The sequence below is a fragment of the Abramis brama genome (genome assembly GCF_963993115.1).
Source record: "Abramis brama genome assembly, chromosome: 4".
Lineage (NCBI taxonomy): Eukaryota > Metazoa > Chordata > Actinopteri > Cypriniformes > Leuciscidae > Abramis > Abramis brama.
Genome location: NC_139966.1, coordinates 30,695,910 through 30,712,696, shown reverse-complemented (window position 1 = coordinate 30,712,696; position 16,787 = coordinate 30,695,910). Strand labels below are relative to the sequence as shown.

Sequence of the window (16,787 nt, the reverse complement as noted above, 5' to 3'; positions counted from 1 at the left end):
CACAGCAAATTTACAGCACATGCACAAATCCAACCTCAGTTAAGAAAAATGCTATTTGACCTAGTCGGGCTGAGAAAGAATTCATATGCAATGAATATCAATCAACACACAAATCATTGATGTCAATGTGATGTCCATATGATATCATTTTGAGTCTAATCCATGACATTGATTTGATGTAAACTGAATGTCAAACATTGATCGGCATATAGCCTACATAAAAACAAATTCAGTGTGGGTAATAACTTTCTCTTTTTACATAATTACCATTGGAAGACATTGCCTTCCAAAACTGACCAATTATATGCAGCATTTTGATCAAGTCTTGACTAACCTTTGGTGTAATTGATATCAAGGAAGAGTTAATTATAAGTGTTTATGTCAATAAAAGCTCAATTTGGCAAAAAATATGATAAATTAAATTCTGTTCTTTATTTAAAGCATTTGTGTATCTTTAGAAGTCAAGGAATTTGCAGACAGCTGCTAATTAATCAATAATAGATGTGAACTTTGTGACTATTTGTTGAAAGTCTAAAAAACTTAGTTTAAATGTTTTAATATTTAGTTTCACCTTGTGTATCTGTGTGTGCCTTAAAGGGATAGTTCACTTTAAAATGAAAATTCTGTCATCATTTACTCTCCCTCAAGTTGTTTCAAACCTGTATGAATTTCTTTCTTCTGCTGAACAGAAAAGAAGATATTTTGAAGAATGTCAGTAACCAGACAGTTAACTGGTCCAATTGACTTCCATAGTATATATTTTTTCTTACTCTGGAAGTAATTTGGACCAGTTAACTGTTTGGTTACCGACATTCCTTTAAGAATTTTAAATTTGTAGAAATGTGATGACAAATGTTCAGCTTTTAATAGCACAGACTTTATTGTTCTGTAGCAGATTATGAGAAAGCCAGAAAGAAGGCCAAAAAGGCTGAGACATCCTCAAAGTCAAAAGTCAGCTTTCATGCACTTCCATGTCCAAGTGTCTGGACCCATGACCCCTTGAAGTGCAGTTTCTGTTCATGTGTGCTATGTGTGTTAACCCTATATAGCCTACCCTACATACAGTTAGGGTGATATTACATGACTTAAAATGTGATATTGTCCGCACACCTCTTGGGTTTCGTTTGGTCACACCACAAGGTGTCACTGTGGTCTCAAATCTTCAGCACTGCCACTCTGAGCTCTATTGCTGATGTCTGAGGTAAAACACGCCCCCCTCATTAGCATACGGACAAAGAAATGTAGAAATAAATAAATGTAGAAATAAATAAATGTAGAAATAAATAAATGTGGAAATAAATAAATGTAGAAATAATTAAATGTGAAAATAAAAAATAAATAAATCTGTGAAAAAATACAATTATACATAAATAAGGAAATAAAAGTATAAATACTCATTTATTTGTACTTTTTTACATTTCTTTGTATATTTCTTTATGTATTTATTTATGTATTTTTACTTTTTTACATTTCTTCGTATATTTATTTATGTATTTATTTATTTATAATTAAGTCAGCTTTGGCATTCCATATTGACGGAGTCATTCATTGAAACGATTTGTTCAAACGGCTGATTCATTCGGGAAAAGAAGCAAGTGATTGTTCATTGAATCATTAAATTGATTCGTTCAAAACGCATTCAAAAAATCATCGCTGTCTGTTGCATTGAGACTCTGCTATGACTTCATTTTGAAATTCTCGTCGGCAAAATAAAGGGAAAACAAACTATTGACAATATTAATGTAACTCACAATTTTAATTGAATGGGCACCATGGTGTTTGACACTCAAAAAAAAAAAATAAATAAATAAATAATTTGTATCTTTAGTCAAGTCAAGGAATCCACAGACAGCTGTTAATTCATCAATAATAGATTTGTTGTGTGAACTTTGTGACTATTTGTTGAAAGTCTTAAAAAACGTAGTGTAAATCTTTTACTATTTAGTTTCACCTTGTGTATATAGGGTGCCTTAAGAATTTGTAGAAATGTGATGACAAATGTTCAGCTTATGATAGCTCACAGAGTACTGGGTTTATTGTTCTGTAGCAGATTATGAGAAAGCCAGACAGAAGGCCAAAAAGGCTGAGACATCCTCCTGTCTCAATTCGGAAAATGACATCATGCTGGGAAAAAGTAATCGCAAAAGGAAGTAAGTTTCTTGGTTTTTGCATTGATTATAAAACTTACACAGGAGAAAGAAGTACCCAGAGTGGGAATGTAGAGTGTGAAATTTCAGATTACAAAAATCTAGGATTAAAGGTTCACTATGTGACTTTTATGTACACCAGACCAAATCCACGGTACCCTGATCAGGGCCACTCTTCTGAAGAAGAAGTACTCTTAAGTAAAAGAAGAAAGGGCTCTGTACCGGTTCCACCATCCCCACCATCCCCTCCGTCCCCACCATCTCCCCTGTTGACGCCATCTCAACGAATTTCACCAGCCCCGCCTATTCCCCCTGCACCACCTGGCCCATCAGTACCAGTTCTGCCAAGAAGGCAGACAGTTACACGTAAGCACTGATTTCAGGTTTTTACGTCTCATGAAAAGAGGATATTGTTGTATTAGTTGCAGAATAATTGTAAATTAACAGTACATTAATGATTACAATGAGTTTTTGAAACCTTTTTCAAGATTTCATATTTTCTCTGTCTCACTGCTTCCTTGTATGTCTGTCTCTATCTCTCCAGCAACAGAACGTCTAATCATCTCTCAGTTAGAACACCTGAAAGGGGAGGTTGCTGTTATTAAGCAATTGCTTTTAAAGCTCACAAAACAGAGCTCTGTGGATGCAGACCTGCCAGAGGGTGTCCATTTGCCTTTGAAAAGCATGCTAGACCTTCAAAACCTAGAACTCCAACTGAAGGATGAGGCTTGCTACAGTGCAATGGTACACTTGGTTTTATTAAATATTTGGTTCTTTAAAAGTTGCTTTTGATAAAAGAGCCTGCTAAATGAATAAATGCATTTAAATAAATAAAGTTTTGTACTTTTTCACTACAGTTTCATTATAGCTGTCCTGTGAATACACTGATGTGTTACTGCTTTAATTTAGGCAAAGTATCTGGCAACAGTTGGGGGTACAAGCCCAACCTCCAACACCAGACGCATCCTGGTCTGCATGCTGACCACCCCACTTGCCCAGCAACTGTGCTGGAAGGGCTCTGGCCAGAAGATGGCCTTTGGGCAGATGTTGGTCTGCAAAGCGATTATAGGTACAGTATATAATGTTTATATGTGATAAGTCCTTATAACAGGAATAAAAATAAGACAGCTGTCTATACCCTCATGTCAGCACATACACTGCAGTACACACTACACTACACTACACACTACAGAAGACAGCTGTCTATACCCTCACCAGTCAGTACTTACACTGCAACTGAACGTTATTATAAAGTATTACCCAATAAACCACAGCTCTCTCATTGTCCTATTTAGTCATTCTCTCAGTTGAGCAGAAGACGTTTTCTCAATTCCTCACTCAAAAGTGCAGGTTAAAAATTTTCTTAGGTTGAAATGGCTTAACAGTACTTGAACAACCCTTATTTTGTTTTTAATATTTGTATTTCAATTGATCCTTTCTCTCTTAGATGCTGTGACAAAAAGCAGTCAAGCCACAGCATGTGAGACGGAAGCCTCTATAAAAACATGGCTCCGTAATGCCAGGGACAGAGATGGGGGAAGGCAAGGAAGGGCCAGAGCTGCAGAAATACATACTGGTGCCCCTGAGGGGATTGGTTTTTAATTTACTTTGACGTGTTTTAAGTGTTCTGTGTTTCTGTTTTTGTGGTTATTGCTGTTTTAAACTGTATTATTATTAATTATAATTATTATTGTCCGTAAATAAATTATTTGAAAAAAAACATGACCCTCGATTTATTGCTGCTAACAAGTGCAATTGTTCTGCATATAGTAATATGGGTGTACCTACACTCTGTGTGCTCAAACTATGCACCTGCACCCACAGTGTGCCCACATCCAGCCCACATGAGGGCCCGCTCTAATTTGTGTGGGCCAGCCCAATGTCAGCCCACACTTTGGGCTGTCCCACTAGGGCCCCACCTGGACCCCATAGGGGTTTGCTGTGGGCCCACAACGGGCCCCAATGGGGGCCCACTCTACTTAGTGTGGGCCAGCCCACAGTCAGCCCACACTTTGGGCTGTCCCACTAGGGCCCCACCTGGACCCCCTAAGGGGTTTGCTGTGGGCCCACAACGGGCCCCAATGGAGGCCCACTCTACTTAGTGTGGGCCAGCCCACAGTCAGCCCACACTTTGGGCTGTCCCGATGGGGCCCCACCTGGGCCCCATAGTGTGGGGCCCACATGTGCCCCGCATTTCACGCCGGTATCTGGGCCCACAGTGGGCTGCCCGCAAGGGCCCCATTCGGGCCCCAAAGGAGCATGTTTGCTGGGAGAGAGGTAAAGTAGAAAAGGTTTTTATTAACTTTAAAGTGATCTAACGTCAACGATAACAGGTGCTGTAACGTTAATGTAAGCTATCCCATAACCGCAGTAACAGTTTGCTAATGTTATGTATTTGGTCGAAATTGTCAAGACTCGAAATGGGCTTTTTAAATCGCATACTTTCAGAGATATGAACCTAACCTGGCAAATGACCGCTTTATTAATTCATTGTTATCACTAAATTAACCCTTTAACTAGTGTCACCTTTTTTTCGCATAAACATGAAAATCACTATCCAAACTTAAATGGTTGTAATTCAAGAATGCTTTGGAATTTAGACCTATGGTTGGTCTTGTTTTAATTTGTCAGATTATTGTTGAAGTGAAATAAATTATGAAAGTGAAACAGAAAAAAGTTATGCAAGTTTGAGTTTATTAAAATGTACAAATTTAAAATATAATTATTTATATTTTATATAAATATATATATTACAAAATATATTTTACTCTAGAACTGCAAGAAAATGAAAGCAAAAAATCTGAACAAATTGTGTTCCACATTTTAGGTTGATATGTTGATATTTCGCTTCCTCACCCTTTCTGCCGTGTGCTCTAACGTTACACGGTTTGGAGCTGCGCGCTCTTGCTCGCTCGCTTTAGATTCCGGGTGATTTTAGCTAATTTGCGGGCATCAGGGAGCCGCTATCAATATGCGGGAGACTCCCGGATCTTCCGGGAGACATGGGATATGTCTGCTCTAGAGATATTAAAAACTAGAAACTACTTTTTAGTTAATTTAACCGCTTTTGAATTTGAACCGGTATCGTTCAATTCTATGACAGCTGTGTTGCGTTCAGTCCAAGATGGCGGAGCTGCAGCTCTGCGCATGGGTGAGTTTGTTGCAATGGAACGTTCTATTGAGTTTCGCCTCTTGGTACTTCTATACTCTTTGAACAGAGTCTGAGGTAGCCCCTACTTTTTCCACTTACAAAAGAAAAAAAAACTGACCTAGGCACCTCTTGCCTAGGCCTACCTAGGCTACATATTTGACCTATCTGATCACAAAGTGCATAAAACAAAATAGTGCACAGTAGTAGATAAGCAATAACATTAAGTTTCCTTTTGAAACAAAATAAACATCTTGCTCACATTTGACCCAGGAACATCTCAAAGTGCATAAAATAAAAAGTGCACAGTATTCACAACTAGGCTATAACTAACACATGAATACAAGGTGGACATATTGCACATATTGCACATACTGAGGGAACATATTTTAAATCACCACATTTGTGATTAGGCATGCCTTTGTTACACATCCAACATTATACTGATGTAGGCTACAGTTACCCAGCTGATTTAGTGGGAGAAGTGACATTTTTTGTTTTGAACGAGAGCAGTGACTTTAGGCTTGTAAGTTGTCAATGCAATCCGAAGGCATTGGTGGAGAGTACGGTCAGTCAAGGAGCAACGCGAGTTGCTTTTAATGGAGTTCATGTGTGAAAAACTTGACTCACATGTGTAAGTCGATCCAAACATACTGAGCATGACGATCGCTACTTTCTTAATGTTAGGAAACTGATGTACGTTGACATCAGTCCAGAACATTGTAGGCCCGTTAGTGCAAAGCTCCTGTGCCATGGTTACAGATGACTGCATGTCAACAAGTTCAAGTGTGAATTTCCCCTCGTCAATGGAAGGAACCACTTGCTTTGCTCTGGCGGATAAGTCCCCTTCTATTGCAACAGTGAACGGGTCTCTGACAAAAACGGCCACCTCTGTGGGCAGAACAAGTCCATCCAATCGACCAGCAAAGTTCATTTTCAACCTCGCAATGAAATCTGTCATCACATCCGTGATTTGTGCGGGGGATGAGATGCATTTGCAGAGTGTCGGAAAATGCAGCATTCGGCCTGTGCTCAAATCAGTTGCGAAAAGGTCCAGTTTAACTGGGAATGCGCGCATCTGTTCCACAAGGTCGATGACAGTTTTGTCTCTGCCTTGTAGTGCCAAATTGAGATCATTCAGGTGTTTGAATATGTCGCTCAGAAAGCAGGCATCGGCCATGAAGTTGTCGTCCAGTATGCGACTCAAGTGCGTTTCTGCCTTTTTTTGCTTGCTGCTGCGGAGGAAAGTTATGATCTCCTCTCTGAGACCACAGAAACGCTCCAGTGCTTTGCCTTTGGACAGCCACCTCACATCATTATGCAAAAGCAGGTCGTTGTCACGTATAACTAAGGAAAAACTAAAGGAGAGGACTCAAATGCAGAAAGAATATTTATTAAATAAAAGAAACATGAAATGAAACAAAAACCCTCAAGGGGGAAAACATGAAATAACCAAAACTACAACTTCAAAACAACATACCGGGGTTTCACGGGAAAGCGGGAGACGTAAACAAAACAACGATCCGACACAGACTGCAAACACAAAGGAACTTATAAAAGGGACAAATCAGGCAGGTGATGAGGGAACAACAGGTGGGGCAAATGAAACCAATAATGAGATAACAAGGAGGGTGGGGTCAAAACAGTGACAGGAACACAAACACCACATGTGCTACACGAGACAGGACAGGCATGTGACAGTCGTGGTGCTCAGCAGACATTTCTGACAGCAGCATGCGGAACAAGCGGTGTTGGAGGCTTGATGTGGAGCGAATAAAATTAATTGTAGCCATCACGTTGTCCATTGTCATTTTGAACGCCCCGCTTAGTTTTGCGCACAACACTGCCTGATGCACAATGCAGTGTAAGGAGATCAACTGAGGTGCAACAGCGGACCAACGTGCTGCCAAACCATTCACTTTCCCTGTCATGGATGGAGCCCCATCTGTCACAAGCATGCACACACGCGTCATATCCAGACCATTGTCTTTAAAAAAAGCGGAAATTTTCCCAAAGACTATATCGCCCGTTGTGTGTCCTTCTAACCGGTAGTAGGCAGAGCAGCTCCTCTCTGAAACATTTGCTGTCAAAAAAATGGACATATATGCACAACTGAGCAGTATCAGTTTTGTCTGTGGACTCATCTACTGCTATAGACATAGTATCAGCTTTCATCAGGTCTCCTAACAGCGTGTCATACACATCTGCAGCAAGAATTTCAACCCTACGAATGTTGGAAGTATCTGACAGGGGTACGTTTTTTATAGCAGATGCCACACTCGTTTTAATTTTATCGTCATTTATCACCTCATCCACGACGGCCAACATACAGTCCTTCACGGTTTCAGAGTCTGTGAATGGCCTTTTCTTTTTTGCCAATATCCAGGAAACACGAAGGGATGCTGCAGTAGCTCTCTCTTGGGCTGTGAATGACCGCACCATTGTAGTACTGCTCCGGTTGTAAGATGCAATCATACTCTGCACTTTTGCTGCCCTCTCTTGAGATCCCTCGGGAAAATTCGTGCGGAAAGTCTGGTGTTTCTCAACGTGGTGCCTCCGCACATTGTAATCTTTAAGTACTGCAACGCACTCATTACAAATTAAACACATCGGTTTGGCGTTTGGATGTGGCGGTAAAATAAACAAGTATTTGTCAGTCCAGGCAGGTTTAAACTGACGGTTTTCATTGGCAATTTTACGTTTCAGTGTTGAGAAAGACATATTGATAGTAATCTAGGCTACTACCAGCACGCTCTGCATTGTTTGCGTTGTTGCTAGGATACGTGGTCTACTACTGTATGAATTTACATAGGGATGTGCGTTTTTGGCGAGACCACGGGCTGGGCCATTTGGAGGTTGCTTCCGCATGTGGCCCGCGGGCCGCCAATTGAATAGCCCTGCTTTAGAGTGTATTGAGTCTGCATAGTCCAAAAGATCTAATACAAGTCTTAACATTGTTACTAATATGCCGTCCCTTAATAAAACCTGACTGGGGTTCAGCAACAATATTATCAAGTCCGGTCTTTAATCTGCTTGCAAAAACTAAAGCCAAGATTTTATAATCAATAGTCAATAGAGTAATGGGCTGCCAATTATCTATTAGCAAAACATCTTTATCAGGTTTTGGTATTAAGGAGATAACCCCGTTTCATCGTTGTGCTCATTTCTCTCTGACTGATGCATTCTTTATACATGTAAAATAAATTATTTTGAATAAGGTCCCAAAAATGAATATAAAATACAACTGAAAGGCCATCAATACCGGGTGCTTTCCCTTTTTTCATTGAAAAAAGTGCTGTTTTAATTTCATTCAAAGTAATCTCTGAGTCACAAAGTGTTTTAAAGTAATCCTTAATAGCAGGCACATCCTTCATTAATTTAGAGATGAAATTTTCACATTTGCAATCATAAAATTTGGAAGTATAAAGGGCACTGTAAAATGAAGAGACAAAGTTGGAAATCTCTGTTGTATCTGAACAGTGAGTTCCATTAACATCAAGAACATCCAGTGATTTCCTCCTTCCATTTCTTTTTTCCAGAGCAAAAAAAGTAACTGGAGTTGGTTTCTCCCTCCTCCAGCCATTTAGCTCTAGATCTTATAAATGCGCCTTTAGCTAAATCTCTATACATTTGATCTATTTTTAGTTGTATCTCCTTTAACTCCATTTCTTCCTCAGAAGATACAGTACTTTTAGTTAAAAGGATGTTAATTCTATCAAATAATTCTGATTCTTTTTGATTTCTAAGGAATTTAAGTTCTTTACTTCTCTTAATAGCAGCACATCTAGCCATATATTTAAAGTATTCCCATTTTTCCTTGAATTTGCAATTTGTATTATCATTAAATATTTCTTCAATTTTTTTTTTTAATACTATCATTGAAGTTGACGTCCTGGAGAAGAGAGTTATTGAATTTCCAGTAACCTCTTAAGTTTGCAGTTTCCTGTGAATCACCCAATTTCAGATTAATTTGTTTATGATCTGATAAAGGGGCAGAAGAATGAGACACATCTTTAAGAAGATGAAGAGCATTTGTTGAAGTTAAAAAAAGATCAATTCTAGATTTACACGACAAACTTCTGTTAGACCAAGTAAAATTGAACATATCAGGATTCAAAAAGCACAAGTCACAACAAAAAATTTAAAATCAGATTACTCATTACTTTGTGAAGGTTGGCAAATCTTGGGAAGATACCTGTCTTTTGCATCATCAGCACATTCATTAAAGTCACCACCTAAAATTAAGGGCGCTTTCACACTGGCAGTTTATTGCGGACCGGGGCACGGTTCGCATGAAAAATCGCTAATGTGAACGCTGTCATCGGACCCGGGTGCGCACTAGAGTACCGAACCCGAGACTACCTGGAGGAGGTGGTCTGAGCTTGGTTGCTCCCGAACCGTGGCGCGGTTCGCGTTAATGTGCAAGCAACACGGACTCGGGTGCGCGCTTGTTCAGGAAGTATAGTATCCCGCACATGCGTATCACTGTCGATATCATTGTTTCCTCACACACGACAACCATGAGTGGCAGGGGAACGTTGTGGGACACTGATGACGTAAGATCACTGCAAACGCACCTGGGTTCGATACAACTAATTGAGTGTGAAACCAGACCAACGCTGCGGGGGGCGCCGGGAACTAGCGCACTCGGGTTCGGACCGCAGCAAACGAACCCAGTGGAAAAACGCCCTAAAAGGGAGTTTGAATACTTCTGCAAGAGTTCATTTAATTTTGAGACTGTGATATCGACAGTGATACGCATGTGCGGGATACTATACTTCCTGAACAAGCGCGCACCCGAGTCCGTGTTGCTTGCACATTAACGCGAACCGCGCCACGGTTCGGGAGCAACCAAGCTCAGACCACCTCCTCCAGGTAGTCTGAGTGCTGAGAGCTGTCAGCACTCAGACTGTGACTTTGGTGACTATGAACCAAAATATTGATAACATCTTGGAGAAGCTTACAGCTTTGCAAAGGCAAATGGATCGTTTCGGAGACCCAAATGGACCAGGAGCTGTGTAAATTGGAATGCGGCTACTCGTCCCAAGACCAAACAACCCCAATCTTATCTGCTTTCGGCCCCCCTCTACCAGCACTGGCCTTGGCCGAGGCTGCTGCTGCAACAACAACTCCCTCTGGAGAGAGCACTGCAGCGAGACGCTCTTGCCTTCCTTCCCCCACTCCCCACTGACACCTGCTGATTGTTGACTCTGTCTGGGACCTGATCAAGGTTGACTCCATGGCAACTGCTGTGTATCGCTATGACATCCTGCGGACTGAAGCACCTAGATTAGGATGTCAGGCGTAGCGACTCTCGAGGCCTACACATACACGGACTCTTACATATACACAGATATGCAATCACCCTCCCCCACCCCCCATCCCTCGCCTTCGACGCTTTGTACCCCCAGTCTGACAGGCGGGTCTGACCAGCGCCGAAAATGGCTGCAGGACCGGATGGCTGCTTGCCTGTGCTGGGTTACCTCCACCCCCCACTCCCCTCCCCTGTTGCAAGTCTTGTGTGTTCATGTTGTGTACTGATTATGTGCTAATGTTGCTGAGGTGTTTTTTTACTGTTCCCAAACTGTACTCCTTACAGGAGCATAGTCTGGGGGTTGCCTTTTTTTTTCCTCCTCACCTCTCCTCATGTTATGCTGTATTTTTTTCCTCAATGCTCTGTCTTCCTGTCCTGTCTTCCCCCTTGTCATATTGTATGTATGTTTGTATGGACAGGTTGATGGCGGAATTTCGCTGGTACCTGTGACTAGTGACCAATAAAGCTACTACTACTACTATGTGGGAGAAAAGCCCTTTGTTCCGAGAGCGTGAGTTGTGACCATAAACATTGCACACAATAAGGATTGCATTATCCTGCCTAATAACAATAGTTAACCATCTGCCATCATCAGAAGATAACACCTCTAGAATATCTCCTCTAAATCTATGTAGAAAGATAGAGACCCCAGCTGAGTGATTAGAGCCAAGACTACAGTAAATTCCATTTCCCCATTGCCCTTTCCAAAACTTAATATCCGATTCACAGGAATGTGTTTCTTGAAGTAGAATCAAGTCAGCCTCACTTCTTTTACAAAATAAAAAAACAGCTTTCCTTTTTACAGAGTCCCGTATACCCCTGGCATTCAATGACATCACAGTAAGAGAATTTAACTTAACATCCATCAAATAAATTAGAAAAACAGAAAAAAAGAAAAGAAAAAAAAGACACAAACTAAAACAAACTCTCAACTAACAAGTAACAAGAAATGTAAGAAGTGTTTAAGTAACCGTTGAAGAAGGATTGATACACAACCATTAACATTATGGTGAACAAATAGCGACTAAGTAAATGTATATTAAGGCACCATATGTTTGATTTGGTATAATAAGAAACAAAATTACAAACTACCTTTAACATAGCCATGTATATGGGCCATTCTACAGAATTGGTGCAAAGTCAGAGTTGGAAACATCTTGAATTTTTTTTGTTTTTTTCCCCACAAATTTTGCATGTATGCAAATTGTATAATATCCAAAGTACACTTTTCTAGTAATTGTGCAGTTAATTCTCATTTTGTATTTTCAGAAAATGCTGGAATATTTTCCTTCTCCCCAAATTTGTCACTACCGAAACACAATATTAAATAATTTATTAAGAAGGCTTATAATGACCTATTAAGATTTTGTTTACATCTACCTTATAAATATGTATGTTTTCTATTTTTTTATAATATTTTTACAGGTTAAATCAATAAAGATTATAATTTTAATAATATTTTAAGTGTCATTTATGAGATTTGTTGTATTTTGAACCCAATCTTTCTTTGTAGAAGGCATAAAGTTTATCGTACTGATTTCAAAGTTAAGGATTCATTAGTTTGAATATGCATTGAACCAAACACTATCATAACATCTTAGTTGATAATTCAATATACTTTATTTTTGACAAAACATCCCATGTTACGGTAGTGACTACACATTTTTGGTAGTGACAGTAATGTTTTGGTAGTGACCACAATACTTAGTTTGCCATGGCTGAATCAGACAGTCCACATTTTATGTTAATATAAATAAATAACTATGATGCACATATGCAGTCAGTACATATAGCAGACACACATCTGACAGTAAATATCTTATAAGAACACCTCGAGCTATTCTATACTTTGGGTCTTGAGGTGCAAGTGAGAAGAGGTATGCTCATTAGGGATGGGAACCGAGAACCGGTTCTTCTTCAGAACCGGTTCTGAAGAAGAAACTTCTTCATACTTCACTGGGTCTTCCCTCAACCTTTGTTTGTATTCTCTCTTTCTCTCTGTTGTAGTTTTTCTATTTTTTTTAGGCATGTGTCACGGAAAACACACGGGAAAAGGGTAGATCCAAAAGCAGTATTTATTTAAGTGTAATCCAATCTCGTAGTCATCCAGGCAGGGGTCAAAATCCAAATAAGCAATCCAATAAACAAGAAACAAAACCAAGAACAAGAACAGACTAGAAAAGTGTAGCAACATTAAACAACGACTCCATGACAAACACTAAACAGGCAGGGAATATATAACAGAGAACTAACAATGATAATGGGAAACAGCTGAGTGCAATGATGATGGGGAACAGCTGAGTGCAATGATACAGTGATGGGTACAGACAAGGATTGTGGGGAATGCAGTTCCTAATGTGAATGACACCATGGGGGAAGAGGACCTCTAGTGGTTATCCAGGGAACACAAACCAGACACTGTGACAGCATGTTGGTGTTTTATGTCATTCTCCCTGTCAAGTTAATCATAGAAATTAACATTACTGACAACAACCTTACACCTAAGCTAGTATCATGGACTGCAACCTTAAGAAATTGTAACCTCATCACAAAATACAGAATTTTAACAGAATCTTGCATACTAAAACACTACTAAAACATACTACAGTAGTAATGATTTGCATAACTGTATTAAAATGTAGTTTATTCCTCCAAATAAAGGATTATGTGTTCCCTTTTGTCACTACCAAAACAATAATGTCACAACCGAAACTTCAAGTGACAATTTTAGATACTTTTGAGCCTAGCTCGAAGATGCTAATCAGCACATGGTTAGCAATCACTGGTCAGAACAGTTGAACACATATAACAACTACATTTTATGGAATAACATCCAAAAAAGTTTTCTCAATAGCAGAAAAAATGAGTTTGGTGGTGACATTCCTTAAAGTTGCACACAGATTTTTAGACTTTAGAACACATTTACCTCAAAATGATGGGATCAATCTACTCACCATATAGCACAATTTTTTATTTTTTATTTTTTTTTATTCAAATTTACAGACAAAATAGGTATTGAACAAACAATAGTAATTAACAATTTTCAAAGGCAGACATAATTACAAATTATAATAAGTAACAGCGACAAAGTCTGAAATCAAATATACAATCAAGAAAGACAATACAAAAATAAGTAAATAAAATAATGACACATGTACACATGTAATAATGCATGACATTTTACTGTACAATTGAGACCAAAACAATTTTGAGTGATTACAATGATAAAAGATATGTTCAGTGGTTTCAATACTCGTATCACAAAATTGACAAGAGTTTTCTCCGATATCAATTTTAGATTTTAAGAATTCTTTAGATGGGTATATGTCATGGGTATATGTCATATGTCAACTTCTTTCATTTTAGGAAGACTTGGAAAAGTAAGATAATTCATTCTCAATTCCTTCACCTCCTCCGGGCTAAAATCTCTGAAAATATAGTAACGTTTAATTCTATTTGGATGAAGTCTGTGTGGTTAAAATCAGTCTCAGCCAATGGACTACAGCATTCACTGTTTTGGTAGTGACATGAAAATGCAGGACACGTTTTTTTTTAAGATAAAGTTTCATGATTTAAAAATAAAATATAAAATAAATATTTTTTTTAACTTCATTTTTTTTTTTTAATAAACAAAAATATTTTTTTTTAAACAAGAATGGAAAAATGTGCACAATTTTTTTCAATATCATTTTCACAAGTTGAAATTTAGGTGTTAGGGTTTGGGACAGCCATCTCCTAATTGAAAGTAGCCCATAAATGATGATTTTATATATATAAAGCTTACTGATATCTTAAATATTATTGTGGGTTTCATTAGATAATTGAAGGATCTTAGTAAACATCTAAGATTTTAATAATTAAATGCTTTTCAAATGTGTTTTTTGGATGAGGGACAGCAGTTTGCACCAATTCTGTAGAATGGCCCATATACTACTTATATCACCTTAGTTTAATTATACATTAAACTTAAGGTATTACTTTTAAATTTACTAACTCCTTTAGGAGAACATATTGTATAAGGTTAATTAGAGAATTTCAGAACCAAACATTAGGACCAAATAATCACAAATAACCATATTTCCTTTTGTTATTTTCTAGCCTTTTTTTTTTTTTTACATACCGATGTTAATGTTTCTTGAACTGAAGGAAGACCCATCATTAGTTCTACCGGTCTGCAGCTCCGATGACAGTAAGACCGTTAGATTCACTCTGGGATCACAGGGGATGAGAAGTCATCATACAGATTTCCGTCCATCAAATGTCAGTTCAGAAAGTAGTTAATCAATGTCTGTGTAGTTGATCTTTTTCCCATCAATTAGAGCGAGTGGGCCAAGGAAAGAAGCTTTTTTCCCCTCCTCTCTTGCTTTTTTAACAAGGGGCCAGAGCTTTTCTCTGGCAATTCTGTCCTCTGGAGACAAAGCCTCAGTAAGCCGCAGTTTTTTGTCACGTAGGGACCTGCTCCCTTTGGCGCTCTTCCAAACAGCATCACGGATGCGGCGGAGTGCAAACAGAATAATGACAGATCTGTGGGGACCATCCTGTTTTTTAGGGCCGACACGATGGGCAATGTCGATCCCCTCCTCCAGGTATTCCTGTAGACCAGGAGCAACCTTTCCAATTACAGTAATCACCACCCTTCTCACATCCTCGTTGGCCTCCTCTTTTAGCCCGTGCAGCTTTAGCGCCCATCTCCAGCTATAACGCTTGCAGTCGGCGACTCCTTCCCTCAGATTTTCAATCTCTTGCTTCGTGTTTTTCAGTATTGCTTTATGTTGCTCAACGTCCACCACAAGTTGTTGAACAGTAAATGAGAGTTTCTCAATTTGCTTAGAGGTTTCAGTTGTTGTCAGTTCGATGACCGAAATTTTATGGAATGAGTTGTCAATTTTTTTCCCTAGTTCACCACAACTTTTGGCTAAATCTTGGATAGCAGCCAAAATGTCCGCATGGCCATTCTCTTCGCTGTCACCATTACCATTACTGCTACTTCTTCTTTGTGACAGGTTTCTTAGAGATATGAGGTGAGGTGGAAAGAATGTCACCTGTGTCACCTGGGTTAACGTCAAGTTTATTAGATACATCTTCTTTACCTGAGTCTTCCATAGAAACTTCTGTGGTACTGACATTAGAGTTGTCTTCCATTGTTTTCACCCTCTGGCGTGCGTTCCTGTGTTGACAAAACTTTAGCCTAGCTTACCGCCAGTTGTGACTTTTCCCTTTTGCTGGTTCTTTTTTTATTTATTTTTTTATGTAGGCTATATGGTGAGCATATTTTCACAACACTGCTGCCCTGTAGCACCAAAAGTGGTTTCACCTTACTTTCAAGCCATCATTACACCAGTTTCAAGTCAAAGTAATTAGGTTGTGTTGTCAAAAACCTCCACTTAGAAGAGTTCAAAACAGCCTCCTCAGACCAGCGCCATCTTGGCCTCCGCATTTTTCAAACTCTAGTGAAGTAGTGTGTCATCATGGCGTAGTATTTCTGGCGCATGCGCATTAAACAACATGTTCGTATATTTCATGCATGGTTACAGGGCTCTCAAGTGTCACGCATTGAGCGTGGCAGTCACTCATTTCGGTCTTTTGTCACGCACTCCCGCCACACATTGTATTTAGAAAAACTATTTATAATATATTAAATATGCCGCAGCACCCAAAATTGATCTGGCCACGTCACTCTTACGTCGAGCCTGCCACTTATGAGCTGTCATCCCAAAGCTTTTTTCAAATGGAAATTAAATTATCCTTCTCTTTCTACCATTAATATATGGACTGGCATTAATACGTTTCTGTTACCTAACAAGTGGAAAGAGCTTCACTTTAAAATTCTACATAATTACTATCCCTGTAACTCTCTTCTTTCTAAGTTTAAGTTAGACATCGGATTGACGACGAGAAGCTCAGTCTTTGCCAGGTATGGCAAACATGAACATCAACAGAAAAGGAAGAGAGGCGAGACTGATACATATTCAGGTCAGATGTGTCTTTTGATTTGCGCCATTTCCTCTCTGCTGCCCTGAGTTCGGTCCGGTGTTCACGAAGAACCTCAGATAACCAGGGGTTGGAGGGAGTAGCGCGTGCAGGCCTGGAGGAGAGAGGGCAGATATTGTCTAGAGAAGAAGTTAGAGTGGAGCATAAGGTATCCGTTGCATAGAGAGTTTTAAAGTCTGTGCTTAAA

At 39.2% G+C, this 16,787-nt stretch overlaps 1 long non-coding RNA gene across 1 annotated transcript; it reads left to right on the top strand.

The window, feature by feature from the left end:
* Positions 1-2,749: 2,749 nt before the first annotated feature.
* On the top strand, positions 2,750-3,838 carry LOC311082344. The gene is made up of 3 exons (XR_014606110.1): positions 2,750-2,891; positions 3,057-3,216; positions 3,595-3,838. It is a non-coding gene; the product is annotated as an uncharacterized lncRNA (long non-coding RNA).
* Positions 3,839-16,787: the final 12,949 nt, after the last annotated feature.